Source organism: Xenopus tropicalis, chromosome 1, assembly GCF_000004195.4.
Source record: "Xenopus tropicalis strain Nigerian chromosome 1, UCB_Xtro_10.0, whole genome shotgun sequence".
Lineage (NCBI taxonomy): Eukaryota > Metazoa > Chordata > Amphibia > Anura > Pipidae > Xenopus > Xenopus tropicalis.
The window spans coordinates 183,596,337-183,619,962 of record NC_030677.2 but is presented as its reverse complement, the minus strand read 5'-3'; positions in this window follow the sequence as shown (position 1 = coordinate 183,619,962).

Here is a 23,626-nt window from a genome sequence, read left to right as displayed (position 1 = left end):
TCCCTTTAGCTGATTTCTACTCAGATCACAGAGCTCTGAATAAGATTCTAAACTCAAATAAAGAACCATGAATTACTCCCCTATACATCTCTTTAATTCATAACCTTCAATAATTTAAATGAGAGTTTGTATAAGAAATACATTATTATTACTCTTTATGGCAAATGCCAATAACATTTTTAGTAATAATGTAAAATAAATGCTGCAGGGGATCAATTCATTATCTGTGTTTGACATTTCCCTTAGGTGTGTGTGTAATTCCCCTTTATTCACAGGTTATGACTTATACTCCAACATTCCAATATTTGCACTGGCCTTTCAGCCAGAGTGAACAAAGCCCTTCTTAGTTTTCATATCTTCTGTGTCTCATAGAGCATTGCGAGAGAGACATAACCTACCCTCTAGAGTTTTTACACTCATTGTGCCACAGTTTATATATATATATATATACTGTATATCTGTGTGTTATATTCTTTTATTGTCTGGAATATTTCTATCTAAATAATATTCTGTATATCAATTCCCAAGGAGCATGAAGATTTTTTCAAATCATTTTGCAGGTCATACAGGTTGAACAATAAAGATTCAGCCACACTTCAATTGAAACGAGATATGGAAGCACATGAAAAGAAGCAGTAAGGACCCCGAAAGAAGAAAGATTTTTGGCAATGCTTGCTTTTCCCTGTTCCATTCAGTCACACCGAATAAATCACCTAAAATTGATCAAAACTAAACAAAATTATTAGCAATTGCAAAATATCTAAGCTGCTGGTTTCAATGACAAACGGAATATTTTTGTGTGTAAATTGGTTATAAAAATGCTTTGGAATACCAGAATAAAAGTGAAAATAATTTATCTGATGCAGCCATGCAGCTTGCACTGAACTGCAATTCACACAGTTTGTAGCTGTGTGGGAATAATAGAGATTCTGGAAAAACTCTAAATCAGAAGTTTCCAGAATTGTTAGCTGAAGGCTCACCTTTGTTGTCCGACATTTAGATATATAAAAATATGGCCACCCTACTAGCATACTTCATACTCATGCTAATTGGCCCTAAGGGACTAGCCCCACTGTTTTCAAACTGCTGTTCTCTAGCCTTAACCACATATTTAAATATACAATATATTTGATGACTATAAAAGTCATCTGGACTAGCCCAGCTAAATTTCAACATCCCTCTCCAAGAGGAGACAACAGATGTCGTTTCTATAAGCTTCAGAAGATGTCCCCTCATGTGTCATAATCTCTCATTTACATGTGTAAGTGCAGTGTGCAAAGTGTAATTTAGGGTGCATATAGCTACAAAAAAGTTGCCAAGACAAAAAATGTTGCCGCAAAAGAAACGCCCGTTAACTTAATTGCAATTGCTATCTTTGAGGTACATGCAGCTCCAGGGTTCCCTTGCGTCAGTATGCACACTGCACACATTTCATTCTCACAAAGAGCCAAAATGACCTTTAATAAATCATGTAGAAGAAGTCAGATTCAATTTAATAAGAGAAACTTATACCACGTTTTCAAAACTCTTCTAATATGTATGGGGAAATCAGGACTAGAATTAAATATTTATAACAAAAATATAAAGAAAAATCTTTAAGCAACTTTAAGTGATGGGCCTGGGGCTTAAGCATCAGGGCCATCAGTCAGGTCTCCCCACTGAGTACTGCCAATAGGGTTGCCACGTCTGCCGGCGTTTGTTGAAGGGCAGGGGGCGGGCAGTCATGTCACGGGGGCGGGAGGAGGCGGGGCATAGCGTCACGGGGGTGGGAAGAGGCGGGTTGAGACATCACTGGGCAGGGCGATGACACTGCGATTGGCTGATTGCCATGTCACTCTCAGGGAATCCTGCCTGGTTTTCCCAATTAGGACAGCCCTTAGACAGCCCTATCGAGTGTGTCTATACACTCCCTATACACTCCTCATAGTTAGTGATGAGTGATTTTTTTTTCCAGACAAATTTTTTTGTGAAACTGTGGCAAAAATTTGGTTTCACAAAAAATTGCCCACTGGCTGTATGTATTTGGAATGAGAAAAAAAGTCACGTGTGTAAAAAAATGTCATGTGGCTAAGAAAAAATTGTTGCATGGTGGAGGTGAGCAAGAAACACCCATTGTGTAAAAACATTGTCGCGTGTAGAAAAAATTGTTACCTATTGACTTCAATGCATTTCGCAAATTTTTGCCATTACACTATTTTTTGACAAGGTTAAAACAGGACTCATCACTACTCATAGTAGCTCATTTTCAATAGTTTATGTTTACAATGAAAATTATTATCATGCTGTAGTGGTTTTCAGTGAATCAATGTGAAAAACAACTGTGCAGCTTAGTGCTGGGTTGTGTCATGAGAGTATTTGCCGATGATTCTGATTAATTACCATGTTCAACACTGGCAATAGCATAAGAAACTCATAGGGTGTCCGTTGGGCCTGTAGAATTCATAAGCAAGTGTAGCTAGGGACAACTGCTGGGGTGATTAGCCTATGGAAATGCTGGGTGGGGGAGTGCTGCCCCTGAATTCTCCAACTGAAATCTACAGTATTTAAATCACTCTGATCTTGAGCTACAGTACATCTTTTATGTTGTTGATGATCCAGGCAGCTCTAGTTTTATCAATCACCTTTTAAGACCGGGCAGTCATGTGTATGTGTCTATGCATGCCTCTGCTTGTGAGTGTACACTTCCAAAAAATGGCATGTTTTGCGTCTTCCTTTGATTGTTTTCAGTCTTTACAAAAACCCCATGAGACATATGCTAAGGTCTAACATCACAAAGGATGGAGCTGCTTTCATAAGGCCCCAACAGTAACAGTACAAAGTGCAACTTGAAAGCTAAAGCTGCTCAGCTGGTCACCTGGCCAGAAAAGTCCCCGTGTCTTTGTTGTTGCAGTGTCAACAGGCTTTGTGTCTGAAACATCCAGACAATTCCCCCGGCCTCCCGAGGGCAGAAATCATAGGCCTTGTCGTGCTGTGGTAATGACAATGTTCATAGCTGCTAGGGTGGGTTGATTCCTTCCTGCTGTTTGATGTGAAATTCACCAAGATGAAAGATTTACTGTTGTAATTTAGGAACAATTTCATCTTTGATGACTTAATTGTGCTTGTAGAAACGCGTGTCTGCTATTTTAAACCACATGGGCTTCAAATGAAGGCTGCGAGATTGGAACAATAGCTTTCTGTATGTGTTTTACTTTTGCCTAATAGGCGAGGGACGTCCTTTGTGTTCATAATTCCAGGCAGCTCTCACATTTAAAAAAATCCACTACATTTTTTTAAAATTAGTTATTATTTGGACCACAGCACACCTCTTTAATCTTTAATGTTATTATTTAATATTATGCTAAAGTTACTCTTATTTGCATGCTTAAACCTGTCAATCTATCTGTCTGTCTATCATCTATCTATCATCTATCTATCTATCTATCTATCATCTCTATCTGTCTGTCTATCTATCTATCTATCTATCTATCATCTATCTATCTATCTATCTATCTATCTATCTATCATCTCTATCTGTCTGTCAATCTATCTGTCTGTCTATCATCTATCTATCTATCTATCTATCTATCTACCTACCTATCTATCTATCTATCTATCTATCTATCATCTATCTATCTATCATCTATCTATCTATCTATCTATCTATCTATCTATCTATCTATCTATCATCTATCTATCTATCTATCTATCTATCTATCTATCTATCTATCTATCTATCTATCTATCATCTCTGTCTGTCTATCTATCTATCTATCTATCTATCTATCTATCTATCTATCTATCTATCTATGTTAGAACTACAGTAACTAGTTACTGAAATCCTGTATGTGGCATATATTTGCATGGGGGGGGTCCATAAGTAGTTCTCTTACATTGATCCTGTGACTGCCTGTTTTCAAGGAGCATAAACTGCATGGAGTCTGCTTTTAGGAAGGTGGGTGTTATGGTTCAATCCCCCCATTTTTTTCGTTTATACAGCTTCTTACCTATTGGTTGGATTAAGTTTAGCCAATAAAGGGGTTAAAGGGGAGTTATTTGATTGGTTGAGGGACCCAAAGCACAGGTAAGCAACTTGCCACTTTCATCTCAAGCATCGACTTCTGTGAGGTTCCAGATATTGGAAGCCCTCTCCAGAGCAAAAGAAACGGCTGATTTAGTCCAGCGTTATTGGTCAAGAAAAGAAAGGAATACAAGAATTAAATTGTGATGGTGTTTGGGGTCATATGTAGCAAAAAGGGATTATTCAGACAAATACCTTAAAGTCAGATAGAAAGATTCTTTGAGTTAAATATGGGCACATTTACCACAAATACCACCGCCTTATGAATAAGCTCCTACATATTTAAACAATTAAATGCCTTAATGGCTTTTTTAACACTGTACATGTTATAACAAGAACATGATCTCTGCTTATGAAATTATTCTCTAGGTTTTAGTAAAAGGAATGGCATTTTTATTCCACCAAAATATGATAATAACCCCAGGCTACAAGCACATTTCTTTTTAAAGAACACCAAATATAATTATAAATTCAAGTTCTAACGAGACTAAAATCAGAGCAGACCTTTTGGATCATATAGTAACCATTACAATCACTTGGACAGAAAGGACTTTAATAATTTTTATTTACTTAGTAAAATGTTGGTACTAGACACATATTTGGCTACCAAAGCACATTGGCAAAGAGAGTTATGTACTTGTAGATGCCAAAATTCTCTTTAACTGCTTAAGGATGTGCCTTGGGACAGCTTATATATGGATATGGCAATCTCATCAAAATCCTTGTCCAAAATGAGCCATGTAGTTTAAATGATCCCTAAGAGGTGCCCCTGGCATAGACCTATATATTGCAATTAGTAAAACATATAATAAAACCGCTACAGGAACATGATATTTTGCAATAAATTCTGCCTGCATTAGAAAAGGTATTACATTACAATTATATTCAGCCTTTTTTACTCTCTTGTCAGTGGAGTTTTGGAAGAGTTTATGAAGCACCTGACTTTGGAACTGTAAAGATGAGAGAAATACTAAAATTAGGAGAAACTTCAAAGCTGTAAGGAGCATGCCAGAAAGGGAAAACCTGCAAAGGAACAGCAGATGAAGAAAAGAGAAATGATGAGAAGCGTTATGTTGGCCACACAGGAGATAGGTTTTGATGTACACTTTCGAGTTGTTCATCCACCTTACACATGTGTTCAAGGGAATCATGTCACCCCAATGGCCTTTCCGCCAGTTAGAAGAAGGTTGTACCTGCAGCAAAGTTTAGTTGCTCATGCAACTTGTTGACTATTTATATGGACCAAATATCACCGTTGACCACCTTACATTTTTCATTTTCTTTCTAGATTAGGTCAATTTAAGGAGTAGCCTCATTATTCTCATACAGGTATAGGATCTGTTATTTGAAAACATGTTTTCCAAATTACAGGAAGACCATCTCCCATAGACTTCATTTTAAACAAATAAATTTCCTTTTTCTATGTAATAATATAACAGTACCTTGTACTTGTTCCTAACAAATCATCACACAATCCTGTTTAAGTAATTTTTTAGTAGACTTAAAGGTACATAGATCCACTACTAGCTACTAGTAGCAGACTACTTAATGCTAGAAAATACCCTGCCATAGACAATACCGAGAATTGCCTCTGCTAAAACACATGTAGAGACAATTATCAGTAAACGATCAGCATTTTCTATTTTTGTAGCCACAACAAGTAGCTCTGTGTGTCTTCACCATTATAGGGAAATTCTTTTGAATTGGGGCTCTTTGTGTTCTTCTGTTGTATACAATAGATCTGTCTTATGTTCAGAAATGTGGCTAGCATACCATCTGATATGATCCTGGTGACAAAATCTTTTAAAACCTTGCTATATGCCAAAAAAACATTGACTGCAGAACTCCTTACACTGCCCTACTGGTTTGCCATTTACAGTGGCTTGCAAAACTTTTCCACATTTTGTCACATTACAGCCACAAACATGAATCAATTTTATTGGAATTCCACGTGAATGACCAATACAAAATGGTGTACACGTGAGAAGTGGAACGAAAATCATACACGATTCCAAACATTTTTTACAAATAAATAACTGCAAAGTGGGGTGTGTAATTATTCAGCCCCCTTTGGTCTGAGTGCAGTCAGTTGCCCATAGACATTGCCTGATGAGTGCTAATGACTAAATAGAGTGCACCTGTGTGTAATCTAATGTCAGTACAAATACAGCTGCTCTGTGACGGCCTCAGAGGTTGTCTAAGAGAATATTGGGAGCAACAACACCATGAAGTCCAAAGAACACACCAGACAGGTCAGGGATAAAGTTATTGAGAAATTTAAAGCAGGCTTAGGCTACAAAAAGATTTCCAAAGCTTTGAACATCCCACGGAGCACTGTTCAAGCAATCATTCAGAAATGGAAGGAGTATGGCACAACTGTAAACCTACCAAGACAAGGCTGTCCACCTAAACTCACAGGCCGAACAAGGAGAGCGCTGATCAGAAATGCAGCCAAGAGGCCCATGGTGACTCTGGACGAGCTACAGAGATCTACAGCTCAGGTGGGGGAATCTGTCCATAGGACAACTATTAGTCGTGCACTGCACAAAGTTGGCCTTTATGGAAGAGTGGCAAGAAGAAAGCCATTGTTAACAGAAAACCATAAGAAGTCCTGTTTGCAGTTTGCCACAAGCCATGTGGGGGACACAGCAAACATGTGGAAGAAGGTGCTCTGGTCAGATGAGACCAAAATGGAACTTTTTGGCCAAAATGCAAAACGCTATGTGCGGCAGAAAACTAACACTGCACATCACTCTGAACACGCATCATGCTCTGGGGGTGCTTCTCTTCAGCAGGGACAGGGAAGCTGGTCAGAGTTGATGAGAAGATGGATGGAGCCAAATACAGGGCAATCTTGGAAGAAAACCTCTTGGAGTCTGCAAAAGACTTGAGACTGGGGCGGAGGTTCACCTTCCAGCAGGAGAACGACCCTAAACATAAAGCCAGGGCAACAATGGAATGGTTCAAAACAAAACATATCCATGTGTTAGAATGGCCCAGTCAAAGTCCAGATCTAAATCCAATCGAGAATCTGTGGCAAGATCTGAAAACTGCTGTTCACAAACGCTGTCCATCTAATCTGACTGAGCTGGAGCTGTTTTGCAAAGAAGAATGGGCAAGGATTTCAGTCTCTAGATGTGCAAAGCTGGTAGAGACATACCCTAAAAGACTGGCAGCTGTAATTGCAGCAAAAGGTGCTTCTACAAAGTATTGACTCAGGGGGCTGAATAATTACGCACACCCCACTTTGCAGTTATTTATTTGTAAAAAATGTTTGGAATCATGTATGATTTTTATTCCACTTCTCACGTGTACACCACTTTGTATTGGTCTTTCACATGGAATTCCAATAAAATTGATTCATGTTTGTGGCTGTAATGTGACAAAATGTGGAAAAGTTCAAGGGGGCCGAATACTTTTGCAAGCCACTGTAAGTAAATGCATATCTGTTTGCCCATACCCATAGGAATAAATATATATTTACAATAAATCCAGTTTCAAAGGCCACGTTTCACCTAAAAAAACTGGAGTAAGGACTGGATTTATTGTACGTAATGACGTTTGGTTAAAAGCAGCCAGGTTTTGCTCAGCTAAGGACAAATTGTATGTTTATTACTTCAGAACTGTTTTATTAAAGCTGCGTATTAAAGCTGAGTTGGGCTCTGCATAAGCCTAGAACTCCAGCTACTCTGTATTATTTCCTTCTTTTCAATGGACAGGTGTTTGCAGGAATCATTTATCTCTCTACCTAGTCAATTATTTGCATGCCCAATATAATCTCACTAAAGAAATCCTTCTATATGAACAGGTAGATTTATTCACAAATCCAGCTATGGGCATTAACTGTGTGTTTTGCATGTACTACTTTTTGCACTTCACACCTGAAATTTTCTGGTACATATTGTTGATTAATTTTCACGGGAAAAGGTCTGTTTGGTCTGAGCCACAAGAACACTAGTCATAACACACCACTCCTTCTTATGTAATGGCAATGACCCTGGCCTCTGTTTAGTTACTAAACTGTTCCACCTGCCTTTTAAGTTAATGTAAAAAGTTCCTAGACCTCCTGTCCATGGTGTGACAGGACAATCCAAAGCTTATTTTTTGTTGTTGTTTTCAACTAGCTTAGCTATAGTAAAAGTTTTTCTAAAATATTAGACCCAGGGCACAATGTGTAAATTGCTAAAACATTAGAGCAGGTTTAGCTTCAAACAGGGATTTACTGTACATGGTTAAACATTTGTATAGAGTTTATGGACCATTTATGAGCAATTCCACATTTTCTTGAGCACAAGTCATACACCTTACCTCATTTTGCTATTTGCAGTCTGTCTTAATGTGTTATGTGTAGCTGGTTGATGCAATTTGAATAAGATGCATGCATTATATACAGTATATATATATTGTTATATATGGCCTCACCCCTATGTTTGGCAATCTATTTTCTTTTTCTAACCCATGTTACTATAAGCTGAAAAAGCTGCCTATGCCCAATCTTTGCTTTTACATTCCACTGTTCCAGTTTTATTGCCTCTTCTGGCTCATGATAAAAGTGCTCTGAGTTTAAGAAAGTAATGTAGACTATACCCTCAGAATCATTTGTAATTTGGTAAGGGCTGTTTTTTGGATGTCCCCTCATCCACTATTACTTAGCCAAATCTGTATATTTTTTTTTTAGTTTTGCAGTCTTGAACCAGAATGAGCCAGATTAAGACTAAAAGGCTGGGTAGTAGGCAGAGATAGGTGAAAGAAAAAGCTCTGGAGAATTTTAGAGCTTTAACATTCTAGTAAATGAATGCCACATTATAAAGCCTCAAATTATAGACCCTGCTGTACATAAATTTGCTTTCAAGAACACTTGAGTCATAATTAGTGTCTCATTAGTCAGCTTTGACCCTTCCAAACATGACTCACTTCAGTGAGAAGTGGGATACATCTCCAGGGTGTAGTTTAATGCATAAAGTAATAATAAAGTAATAATACAGTTTTGACTGTCCTCAGAGTCCTACAGAACTGCAAACCCCATGTAGGTTGAAGGCCAAGTTTCTCACACTGAAATCAGCACCAACACAGTGACAGCCAAGGTTTAAGGGCCCATTTACTAACATTAAAATTTGTACCAGTGTAATAATCCATTGCAATCAAATAGGCAGTTGACAGTAGGGTGCAAAGTACAAAAATGTGCGCAGAAGGCAGCTGGACCCCGAACAAAATCTTTTTGAATATAAAGCTGCTTTGTCCATAAGGGAAGATGAGAACCACTCTCTGCACTACTGAGGAGCAACCCTCGACCTGATCCGAAAAAGGCAAGAACTGGGGCTAGTGGGGCAGAAAAATCTTTAGTGGGGCGCGGTGTGTACAACAACCTACCTGCCATGCCTGCCTGCTGTGGATAGTTTGCAGCAGGCACCCATATTTTCAGGAATTTGATTGGCTATAGAGCAAGGATCCCCAACCTTTTTTATTTGTGAGCCACACAAACATAAAAACAATGCTTAGGGATGCCCAATAAGGACTGTGAATGGCTATTTAGTCCCTTGTAGACTGCTAGCCTGCAGGAGGCTCTACTTGGTGTAAAACTGTGTCTCTGTGCTTCCAAAACTTGTCTCCAAGTCAAAGATTTAAATATAAGCAGGCCACTGGGAGGCCACTGGGAGCAACATCAAAAGGAATGGTGAGCAACATGTTGGGGAACACTGCTATAGAGGAAGCAGACCCTGCTGTCAGGGTCCCAGTCTCTTCTTTAATTGCAGCCTTTTCTTCTTTAACCCAGTGTCCTAGTCTTATGATGAGAATATATGGAATGACAGTTCAGAAAAAGCTGGACAGTCTCAGGCAGCACCAAAACCAACCCGGAATCAGAATGAAGTCATCTTTAATAACTGTCATTAATCTCTAAACACATTGCAAGTGTCTGGTGTTTTCAGTTCTGATGAGCTTGCTGGCGTGTTTTGATTCTCTCTCTGTTTAGGGTATCTCCTCTACTTCCTGTATCTTTTCTTCACGTTATTCCCAAAAGGAGAAAGCTTTGGCCTCTTGTTACTTTTCTAAAGATATTCACAAGTGAACTGAACTGGCTGCAACTTTCAGATGTTTAGTCTGTGGATTATCTAAAGGAAGCAGACATCCAGGATGTAATTCAGGGATAATCAGACTGCACCAGAGAGGCATGTTATTTTATTGAATATAAACTTATGTTGAACAAGAACTTGCAAAACATGTGCACAAGGGCTGAACATATTTCTGTTTTCAGTATCCCGCAATGTGTGGGTCAAAGTGCATTGTTATTCAGCTGGTTATTTTGTGCTAATCCACTAACAAATACGTCATTACCGTTTTGTACCGATTCCAGATTTATTCTCTAACTTTTACATTAACTGCCACCAGACAGGAAATGCAAAGGTCACAATATCCCACGTCTGCGTGGGTCATCTCTGCAGAATACATGACAGGAAACAAAGCAGAAAACTGGGAAATTAAAAGGCTGGGTTTTCATGAAAGCAAGAAGATGAAAATCATTTGTTGTGAGATCATAAATATTATCAGCAGGAAAACCAGTGAAGGGTTTTGGAAAGCAGGGTTGATGAACAGCATGTACTTTATGTACTAAATATCCAGAAATAACAGCAGAGTCTACAGGAGAATATTTTGTTTACACATTTATGGGCAGCATAGAGGCTTAGTGGCCAGGTGATTATCTGCTTGGAGTTTGTAGGTCCCTGAGTTTGCTTAGGTTTCTCCTAAACATTTCTATTGCCTCCTACACTCATACAGGCAAGATAATTGACTCCTGATGAAACTGACCTTAGTGTGAGTGTGTGTCTATGTGATATGGAATAAGGTTGAACTTTCTCACCTGGTACAAATTTTCGGCAAAATTCACATATTCACCAGCAGCAAAAATGTTTGCTTTGCTATGCATTTTGTTTTGATAGAACAGTGTGTTTTTGTACTGGAGAAACACGGAAAAAAATGCAATGACATTAGAATCTTGACATACATTTTGGCAATATTTCGCCATTTTGTGACAGCAAGGAAAAATAGGCCAATTTAGCTAATCACTAAAATGAAACTTAGATTGTGAACTCCACTGCACCAGGGTTGCGTGTGAATGAAGATCTTATAGACCATTTCAGAATGTTGGTATTCTTGAGGTTCTGGTGACAAACGGTATAGAGCATATACAGATATGGATATGGGGTAAATAAAATTGTACTGTAGCCCTATCCACTTCTGGTTCCCCTATGGTTTTATCTCTGCATGAAGAAGAAAATGGTAGAGAGACTGTTGCTATTTTATATGCCCGATTTTGTTTGCACATTTCATTTTGAATGTTTTTCTACTACACACTCTTTCTTTGTGCCTGAAAGTGACACCCGGGGGAACACTGCTTTAAATCTTGTCCACCACTTCTGAAGTGAAGAATTCCCAGCTCGGCAGGTGAATACACAAGGCAGATGCTCTGCATATTAAGTTTCATCGGGCAGAGCAGTTACAGTCCCTGCACTGAAATGTGTATGTAGAACCGAGAGGCTGTGTAGCAAAAACATCCAGAACAATTTGTATTAGTTGCTGCTTAATATACAATATAATGGATTATTTCTGCATGAGGCATGTCACACAATTTCACTTCATGCACTAACACTCTCCTAAGCAAAATAAAATATGAAATGATACACAGTTACACAATGTCCAACATAAATACACATTTTCGCATTCACAACTCACTGTTGTTCTTTTTCACTTTTGTAGTCTCATTCACACCTGCTATTTATATTGAATGTACAATTCTGTCTCTCCCAATTCTTGGAAACACACTCACTCACTCACTGTTACACTTGCAGTCTTCTCTCACACTTATAAACACCCACAGTCACACATACATACATGTGGCTTCTACTCTCACAGTTCAACATTCACAATAAATAAATACTATACCCCTAGAATGAATACTTAACCAACAGATAGTTTATATCATATTAAGTGGCCTATTAAAAATATTACCAAACTGGAATATATATCAGTAAATATTGCCCTTTTACATCTTTTCCCTTAAGCCACCATTTAGTGATGGGCTGTGTGTTCCCTCAGAGATCACATGACCAGAAATAATGCAGCTCTAACTGTAACAGGAAGTAGTGTGGGAGCAAAAGGCAGAACTCCTATGATCCCAGGAGGTGGCCCTTAATTCTGAAAATAGCGATTATCTATTTAGGATTACCCAATAGCACATACTACTAAAAAAGTATATATTTTTTTATGAAAATGGTTTGTTTGGGGGTAAGTGTTGCACATATGAAAATGAATTCAGAGAGCGAGGGTAGGGTAAGAGAAGTAATTCCTTTTATTGCAGGGGCTGTAAGACAACAGGAACAGTCACTTAGTCCTGCACATGGAACCTGGTGCATCAGGTAAATGTTCCTACCTTAGCTGTGCACTTTGGTTCCCCCTGCAGTAGCAGAGCAGGAAGTGTTCCTGGAAAATACAGTCTTATAGGAAACAACATTTAAGTAAGTGCTGAACTTGATTAAAAGCACACATTTTATTAGGGGGGTGCATAATAAACTTATACCTCGTGCATAAGGGGGCTGGCATTGGAAATGCCAAGATAGACAGGGGAAATATTTATGTACCACTGGATATGTTACACTCTGAGCTTTATTTGTTATTCCAAGGTTTGTTGGAATAACATAAAATTTCTTTTTCACCATACTGTCCTGTGAGTGCCCTGCTTTATATGACATTCTATATTACTTTTTTTGTAGTGTACACTCAGGCACCCTCTCCCATACCTCCCAACATTTGAAAAATGAAAAGAGGGACAAAAAGATTTGGTGCGTGCAGCGCGGCTAATTTTTGACCACGCCCACTTTTGTGGTCACGTCCCAATTACCACACCCATCCATTTTTTTTTCCAAAAATACTCCTTTTATAAATTTGAAATGGCGGGATCAGACACAAAATGTGCTATACCCTCATACTGTACTACCTAAGGAAAACAATACAGTAACTCCTACATATAAAATACAAATATAGAGAGAAGGCAGTCAGTTATAAGTGAGTTATAACTATTTACCAGTTTTGCCCCCCCATACACAGTACCCCCAATAGCCTAAAAGACAGTACCCCCCATACACAGTGCCCCCATACACAATGCCCCCCATAGAAAGTGACCCCAATTGCCCCTATACACAGTGCCCCCAATTGCCCCCATAGAAAGTGCCCCATAGACAGTAACCCCCATAGAAAGTGCCCCCATAGACAGTACCCCCCATACATAGTGCCCCCATACAGAGTGCCCCCAACTGCCCCCATAGACAGTACCCCCCCACAGAATGTGCCCCCATAGACAGTACACCCCATACACAGTGCCCCCATAGAAAGTACCCCCATACACATTGCCCCCAATTGAGACAGTCCCCCCCATACACAGTGCCCCAATTGACAGTCCCCCCCATACACAGTGCCCCCAATTGAGACAGTCCCCTCATACACAGTGTCCCCAATTGAGACAGTGTCCCCCCATACACAGTGCCCCCAATTGAGACAGTCCCCCCATACACAGTGCCCCCAATTGACAGTCCCCCCATACACAGTGCCCCCAATTGAGACAGTCCCCCCCATACACAGTGCTCCCAATTGAGACAGTGCCCCCCCATACACAGTGCCCCCAATTGAGACACTCCCCCCCATACACATTGCCCCCAATCGAGACAGTCCCCCCCATACACAGTGCCCCCAATTGAGACAGTCCCCCCATACACAGTGCCCCCAATTGAGACAGCCCCCATACGCAGTGCCCCCAATTGAGACAGTGCCCCCCCATACACAGTGCCCCCAATTGAGACAGTGCCCCCCCATACACAGTGCCCCAATTGAGACAGTGCCCCCCATACACAGTGCCCCCAATTGAGACAGTGCCCCCATACACAGTGCCCCCAATTAAGACAGTCCCCCCCATACACAGTGCCCCCCAATTGAGACAGTGCCCCCCCATACACAGTGCCCCCAATTGAGACAGTGCCCCCCCATACACAGTGCCCCCAATTGAGACAGTCCCCCCCATACACAGTGCCCCCAATTGAGACAACGTTCCCTTCTTCTTCAGTGGAAAGCAGGACAGTTGGGGGGTATGTTCTCCAATAAGCAAGTGCAGCTATTTTTTGCATATATATATATATTTTTTTTTTTTTCATGGAATTGACTAACTGAAATATTTTGGCTGAGAATCCAGTGTGTTGGGCTTGCAGGCATTTTGCCTAAAAAAATCCAGGTAGTATGCAAGCAGACCTATTACTTGTAAACTATTCAAATCTGTAAAAATCCGATTTCAGCACAATAAAATGTGTTTTCAAATGCCCTTGGTAGGATCTTATTATTTTTCCAACCAAGTCTAATTCATCAAAAGCCAGAATATCTGGCAAATAATTCACTTTAAGAGATCATTATCCTAAATAGGAAATCGAATATGAAGGTCTTTAAAAAATGGAAGAAATAGAACCCAAATAGCAGCATTCTAACTAGTGATAATGGACTTCAGACCCAGTGATTGATTCTTGTGTCTGGAACAGCCCCAAGAATGTTGAAGGGTCTATTAGTTAGTTGTTTATGTCAAGAAATCTTGGCAATCTTTCTAATTATGTGAAACTGCGAGCGTCTTGGCATAGGCTGCACTGGTCTGAGGCATTGTAAAATATTTTAATATTTGGGGACAGAACTCAGCTTCAAATTGGTGGACTTTACATACAATTAAGAAGCCTTTAAAACAAATCTAATTCTCTGCAGAAAAGTAAAATCTAAACACTAGATTAGGTGTTAAAGAGCCTGTGCAAATGTGTATACCCGATGGCCGGCCCAGTTATTTTTTTTTCCAACTCTGGAAGAACAAAGACATAAACCTACTTGAATCTTTGCCATTTAAACCATGTTTTTATCCCAACATAGAATTAGTTCTTTTTACTCTCATTAGCCTTGGCTATACCTATAAATAAAATATGGGTTATTGGTGAAGAATGTGTAATACAGCTTAGACTGTTGTGCTGTAACTCTGTTTTAGCACACTGCCGCTGTACATCTACATACTAGTACAGTACAGCCTGCTAAGGGGCATGCAATGTTACATGCGACATTACGTGTGGTGGAGGAAGGGTGTTGTAATAAATATTGAGCATCCAAATCAATAATTAATATACTAATAATAATCAAAAATAATGCAGTGTTATCCTTATGCAGCTGATAATGTCATATTTCAATAGCAGAAATGGCGACAATGCAAAAGAAACATACTCACTCCTAAGGAGCTCAAATGCAGTAGAAAGGGGGTGGAGTCTCACCCAGAGGGAACTAATCTTCCTTCTGCAAAACAGCATCATTGAATACCATCCAGGAGGTTAAAGAATTCTTCCTTCCACTGTGGTCCTACACAAGGGGAATATCACCTGGGGAGTACTTACCCCACTATTCTCTTAAATAGGGGTACTGACTGTGCTTGCTCACCAACCCTGGGTTGTACTATGAAAGGGTCACCACTCCTTGCTCATGGGGTCCTAATAACTTAATCCAGCAGTGAGGCCTACTTCAACATCTGAACCCTCAGCACTCCTACCAACTATTCAAGTAGAGCACCAAGAGTCAAGCACAAGGCAAACCCTCCACCTTTTGTCAATTAGGGGACAGAACATCCCATAACATCCCAGGGCCAATAGTAAACTACCTCCTTTCCACATGGCACAGGTCACCCCTATGTAATTTGCTGTAGCTTCCCATGCTCCCTCTTACTGATACTTGAACAGTGCTGTCCTAAATGGGTAAACAATGGCAGTACAATCTAATTTCAGCAAACTATAAAGCATATACGGTAAGCAGGAGCGTAAATACAGAGGAAGCAGTCCCTGCGTTTACATGGAGGCCCAGAAGTGTAGAGGCCCCAGTTGATAATGAATAAGCAATTTCAATAGATCTTGGTAGCGTAGGTCAATGTATGAATATTTTGAAGCCCTAAATTAATTTTCTGTGAAACCCAGTGACATCTAGTTAAGCCACAGCATATAAGTTGGCAAACTTTTTTGTTTTCTGACAGATCATCATGTGGGCAACCAATGACTGGTAGAGTTTTAATTTTACTTTTTAAGTTTATGGCTAAATAACATTGATTGTGCCAAATGAACATGTTGGTATTTAAAGGGAGGTACAGCCACCATTAGAATAGGGTTGTAGATCAGAAGCAGAAAGCAGTCATAGGGAAATGTTTGGAAATTAGGGTATAGATTAGTGATGAGCAAAATTTTTCACCAGTCGTGTCATAGGCAGATTTTTTCGTGAAATGGCTGCAAAAATTTGCCTTGAAAAATCTGGCAAGTCAGGAAAAAGTTGCATCAAAAAAGTTGCGCAGTAGCCGTGTTTCATGAGTCGCTCATTACTAGTAGAGCTGAAGTCAAGTGATTCTTTATCAACCATCTGGTTTACTTGGGTGAAAAACTACAGTTGGTTCCATGATGCATCTGATATAAAAATGTGGAATAAAGGGAAGCGATATTTTGAATATAGAAGAAAATCATGGATTGGAGTTCTGGCAAAAAAGATACATTATGTGTAAAAAAAATGAACATTTTTTCAGGTTCTTGTAAGAAACCAATTTCCTTTTTGTTCCCAGCGGGGGATCACTTTCTCAGCAAGACAGCTAAGCATAATGTGTTTCTGAATGTGAGAAAATCATGCAAAAACTGTTTCCTATGGGTGATGAAAAATGTATAAAACCCTATACTACATAAAACTATATATGAAACTATATATGAAAGCATTGAAGTACATCTCTCTCTGTGTCTCACTTGCCTGCTCTTTATACCAGTCTCCATGGTTGTGCTGTCAATGTTTATAAATTTATAACAGCTTGGAAATCTAGTATAAATAAATTTAAAGCAACTGGACTTGTTTGGTAGTCATTGAAGACGTTTCACTACTCATCCGAGCAGCTTCTTCAGTTCAACTGAACTGAAGAAGCTGCTCGGATGAGTAGTGAAACGTCTTCAATGACTACCAAACAAGTCCAGTTGCTTTAAATTTATTTATACTAGATATACCATGACCTGGATGAATGAAAATCTTCATAGAAACAGCTTGGAAAGTTTTCCAACCACCCTGTGATTTGTAGCAACCAAATCATAATGGGTTTTTTGATCAGGGTATGTGGGACACCTATAATTTACACAAGAGACAGTATTAAGAGCTGCTTAGCTCTAATAATTTGTTAAAAGTTACCAAAAGAGACTTTGGCTTTGATCATTTAGCCAAAGCATTTGTGGAGCATGGGATTTGTTGGCACAGTAGAGTGCTGAGTATTGCTGATTATTCATTATTTTGCGAGTGAAACATCACATTTTTATGATTAGTGATGAGCAAATTTTTTCACCAGACATGGATTCTCAGCGAATTTCTGCATTACCCCATTGGTGAATTGTTTAGCACAACTTCCATGTAAATTTGTGCATCAAAAAAAAGATGTGGTTGTGTCACAATAGGTGTGGTTGCATAAAAATGGGCGTAGATGCAGCAAAAAAAGTCACACGTGACAAAAAAGTCATGCGACATCCGTGTTTCATGGATTTTTCACTGTTCTGCAAATATTTCTGTAGTCTCACCAATTTTTCGGCAAAGCGACATGGGACAGATTCGCTTATCACTATTTATGACTTATCAAAAATTTCCAGACTTAATAAATCATAAAAATAAGCATTCTACTACTATAGTGGGTCAGTGTATTAGGCTTCATTATTTAAGTTCACAACAATCAGAATAGCCGCTCCCACTTTAATTAGAATAATCTGTGGCCCCTTATTTCCAGAACAATTATAAAAATTGCAGCTGTACCTTGTATTTATTTGTATCTATTGTTATACTTTGTATTTATCCATTATTTTAATAACCCCCTGTTGTATTAATTTACTGTTCTACTGTACAGCGCTGCAGACATAAGTAGCGCTTTATAAATAAAGATATATAAATAAATAAATACAAAAAACTAATTTAATTGCAGTGACTAATGGCTTAAGATCATATATATAATTTTTTTAGTAAATGTAATACAGCACTGTCTGTCCTGCAGCTGAGCATCCTGTCCTGCTGCCAACCATGGAGCCATCCTTAACGGGTCTTAATAAGGCAGCACAGAATAGTATGTAACTATTTACAGAACTATTCTGCCTCCATTTCTTTGTAGCAAAGAGGTAAAAGTGAACTGAAATTGAGGCTTATTTGTCAAAATTTTAATTTGTGAATTTTAGAGATCTATTTTTCAAATTAAATAAACTAAATTAATTGGTAAATAAATGTTACCAAACTGGAATGTTTGCTTGTTTATAAAAAAAATTAAATCTAAAAACTATTGAATAAAATAATTAATAAAAATGTTATGTAAAAAGTTATCAAACATTCAAACAAATAAGTGAAATTAAATGCATAAATGTTTTTTAAAGAAAATTTGAGTTCTAGTAAATAGACCCCTATTATATAAATGTATGATTTAATGGTCTGAATAGGCCTAGAATACTGTGTGGAGGTTGACGTGATATATAAAATCATCTTTAGTCCATCAACCTTAAGCTAAAAGCAAACTTATAATGGCTTTTATTTTCTTTCTACATTTCTTTTGGAACAACCAATCAGATCTAGTCACTAGTAAGGTTACCATCAGTCTCCATTTCAGGGGCACTGGCCTCAGTTCAGATTCCCTGTGCCTCTAGTAAATCGACCCTGTCAAGCATCCCTGCCTCTGAAAACTGTCCTGTCCCTGTGGCAATAATGCTGCCCCCTTCAACCAGTTGTTGCTATTCCAGGACAGGAGGGAGGAAGGAGTTATCTTCTGTCATTAGGGTTGGCCCTTTTTCTTGAAAATATTGTCCTGAGGGGTGGGCAGTAATGTCACATGGGGATGGCCAAGGATGTCATGGGGCAGGGAAATGGGTGTGTGGGGCAGGGGAAATGGATGGAACAGACAGGTTGACAGGTGTATTGCCACCTGACCCCCTTCCCTTCTCCCATATTCCCCAAACTTCACATGCCAGCTTTTCTGTTGTTGAAGAAAGTAATATATAAGACCTTTTCTTGGGAAATATATTACAATTAAAATATGTGACTGTGATGTTGAAAGGGTCTACAGCAATGGGAGAGTGCCAAAAAGGGGACATGGCACTTCCTGTCCCCAGATTTTACTTTGGAAATCTGATAATCTTATTGGCTAGTGTCTAACAGAATATTATACATTCACTTTCATCCAAATATTTTAGAGCTTTTATTAATCTAAACAAAATGTAACCACACATCCCACATCGTTAATACGATTATACATTCATATAGTGGTCAGTGTCAGTGGTCACATGATACCATTTAATTCTGTCCTTTAGTATTAAAGGTTACTTTTATATTGGTGTAGATTTTGTGTAAAATGTTTAATTATCAAAAAAATTAATAATAAATTATAGTGACGCCAAGAGTTTTACTTGAGGAGATTTCATCCAAATAAGCACATAACTTGGAAATACTTTTCCATTCACTAAGGATTCTGAGGAACCAACGACTGAAACAGCGCTGAGCAAACAACCATATCAAATACACTTGATAAGCTCATTAAAATGGAAGATAACCACTGATTTGTAAGGATAATTGTGCGTATAAAGAGTCAATTTGAAAGACTGAGATCCTGAATATAAAGTTTTCAACTTTCAAGGGAAATAGATTAAAAGGTATTTGATGGGATGAAATAAAACAGGTAAGAGGAGACACAAGAAGAATTCTTGTCAGAAAGTCACTTGTTCCCTTTAATGAAGAAATAATTGACAGTAAATGTCACTGAAAGAAAGCCAGGCTTAATAAAGACCCAATTTAATGCCAGAATACATTTCAGGGGAATGGATAGTAGGTAAATGTACAAAAAATGACAAAAAGGATTTAGGGAAAGTTTTCTGTTTTTTATTCTTCTGTTCAATGTTTTTTTCTCTTTTTTTTATTCTAAAATTAGAGAGCTAAAATTGGCTTCAGAATACACACAACATACTTGTTAAGGTAATGGTATATGGGGTGGTTTCTCAAGTCACTCATGATGCCCAATATGCCCTTTAGATATCTGTCTTTGCCAGCAGAAAGAATGTGCTCTGTTAAAATTGATCTTACGTTAGTTTTAAAGCCTGAAATGGAAATGGCTGGAAATGCTATATTTTATATATCAAACTTACTGTACCAGCAGAGATGTTCAGCAGCCCTATAATAGTAATGATCCATGATCCAACTTGTCACATGAGCTCTCCATTTTGGATCTTGTTAGGCCATCTTTTGAGTGTGAGATATCTTCAAGCACAAAATGAGGTTTATCTGTGATAGAAGCTGATGCTACAGGGTTGATGCTAATTGTACTGCAACATATTAACTTAGGTTGAAAAAAAGGCTCATCCATTGAGTTCAACTTTTTATGTTCAGGGACCTGAGGCAGCAGTTTTAATTACAATTGATCTTTTAATCAGAGTGGGTCAATGGGGAGATGGGAAATCTTAAAGGTGAATTTACATTTTAAAAATTAGAAATTCAGCTTCTTAAAGTTATCAAGGGCAGCTTTTTGCCGCTCCTAAAACAAGGTTCTCACTTTGCCTCATGGGAGGACCGACCCTGTTTATGTCTGTATAAAACCTGCCTCACTGCTAATTGACCCTGAGGAAGGTAAAAAATCTAAAATAAAGCCTTTCCTATATGCATTAATTGTGGCTCTCACTTGCTAAAAAGTAGTGCTGAGCAAAATTTTTCAGCAGGCATGGATTCGCTACGAAATTCTGTATTTCTCCATTGGCCGTTCGGCGTGACAAAAATTTGGCTAGTGAGTCTTGGTCATGTCAAATAAACTGTGGTTGTGTCAAAAAAAATTGCATGCATCAAGAAAATTCTGCTGAAGCCACATTTGGCGAATTCTTCAGCAGTTTCACAATTTTTCAGCCAAGCGAAACAGGAAGATTTGCTCATCACTTCTAGTATATGTTACTCTGTATGTCCAATGTATGAAACCCACTTATTTTACAGCACTACGGAATATGTTGGTGCTCTATAAATAAATGTTAATAATAATAATAATAAAATTGTAGTTTATCTAAAAGAATAGTAATGAACAGATATTAAACTCTTTACTCTCTGCCCAAGTCAGGGGGTTACCAATCTCATGTCCGTGTAAGATCTTGTCTATAATAGACTGATGTCACATTGCACATGCCTCTTTCATATACATGTCCCTAAACAGCTAATCAGAACTATGCCTAGCACAATGCCTGTGCTAACTGCCACCTCTCTCGCCGATCTATAAAAATAAATGGGTTGTAGGGGCCACATACATTACTGCCACTGGATGCCTTTTGGGCAGGTCGGAAGGGCACACAGACAGGGGACAACCAATTGCCACCAAAAGATCAGACAGCAATACAGAAAGGCAAATAAAACAGTCAGACATGGAATAAGAAACATAGCACTCTACCTGATCCAGGAGCTGAAACACTTAAGACTCCAAGTTATTAGGTAATGTGCTGGGGAACAAACACCACACACTCCTTTCCCTACTATGTCTTTTGAGCAGGCCTAATGCTTTCCCAAGGGTAAAAAGAAAGTTTTTCTTCTAGTGCGAACAAATGCAAAAGGGCCAAGAAGATGCCAGTAGGTGGGTTTGGTTGGCTTGTAGAGAGTGAGGGTCCTTTTGATGGGAACAGGGGGAAGGGGCTATCCCAGTAAGCACTGACATGGAGTTTGTCAAGGGAAAGGAGGGTTTTTATATAGGTGAAAATCTCCTTTAACTTCCTTATGCCACCACTTTTCAGGCTTTCTGGTCACAGCCTTTGTAATTACCTCAGATATGTGTCATATTGTTAATAGTGGCCCTTTAAAGCTGAAAAATCTAAATGGTAATATCTACATATATTCATCAAAATAGCCTCTGCTATAATTATTTCACATGTGACGGCTCTCACTCTAATTGGGTATTGCACCTATTTATCCTTTCAACTGCATTATTAAGAAACATATGAGAAGTTTTGGAGAAGTCTGGAGTCAACAGAGATTCTGATGAATTGCCCTTTCAGGGCATAAAACATATCAGTGAAGACTTTCGCATCCTGTTATAAAGGAAATACAGTCCCTCTTTAGGCAGAGAAAAAGAGAGACTAGGCATGACTGCACTGAAACAATTTGCATTATCTGTGAGCCCCTCTGTGATATTGTTGCTTGTTTATTTAGTGGGTCAAGTGCCAAACTATCTGATATAGGTTAAAATAATATTATTCAAATATTTATAGCCAGGAATGTATTCATAAATTAGATTAACTTTATTAATGCAACTGACACAGTGCAAAGCACACCCTTTATTTCAGTTGAAAATTGCCATAGCAACAATGGGCCAGATTCCTCTGTATGGTCTGATCCACCTGTTCTTATTATTCTTTTAATGTAGCCCTAGGAAAACACAGATGGCCCATTCCTCTGCTGATTACTTCTGTTCTGGGCTACTGCCAGGGGGCTTTCAAGTAAGGATAGTGAGTTATAAATGATCTTTAAGTGCCTGGTATGTCCTTATATATCATTGTAAACTCACCTTTAATTTACAAATGTCAGTGGCACAGGCCATGGGACAGTAAATCCCAAGAGTAAATCCCAAGAGCATAACATCATTCACAAATCCATAAGATGATCCTTCGGAACCATGAAACCATGACAAAACCTGGATAATGCTGCCTACCTAGCCTACATATGTAAGGGAGTCATCTGAAGACCACTCATATAGATTGGTAGGCAGAATTAAATGCCTCTTGGCTCCCAATCTGGCTAATGACACCCATGCAAATTGTTTCATTGGCGAGGCCACTGTCTTCTTTTTGATCAGACAATGCTAACTTGGCAAGATGCTGGTAATTATACAGCTTGGTTGGAAATTACCTAATTGTGTTTAGTATTGAGTCATAAGTAATAGACAGATATCCAAGTCTGGACTAAGTTTCAAAATAGGCCCTGGCATTTCAAGTACACAGAGGCCCAAGCAGATCCCACAGGCCCAATAAATAGTGACTGCCTATGGCATCTTACAGCAGCAACCCCTGGCATTTGCCAGAACCCACAGATTACCATATCTTAAACTGTGCTTTAAAGAACAGGGAAGTGATATTTAGTATTCTTTCGCTGGAAGGAATGGTCAAAAAAAATACTTGTCCTGGGAACTGGGATGTGTCATTTAGTATGCTGTAAGATTCATTCATACAAATGTTTTAAACAAGGCAGAGATTCTTAAGATTTAAACTGCTAAAAGTGAAAACTACACTTATTTATACATTTTTGCTGATATAGACTGAATAGCAGGTAATGTTACAAAAGATGCATTATACAGCATTGTAGATAGGTAATGTCCATCTGGAAAGACTTCCGTCTATTTTGGTTTATCCGTGCCTTACAGTCCCTACAATAAATTCATTTTTTTAATCAGACTTGGGCTGGCAGTTTATATAGCTCACAGCGTGTAACATGTCATTGCAGAGCACTTTTACTGTTTCTCACTCA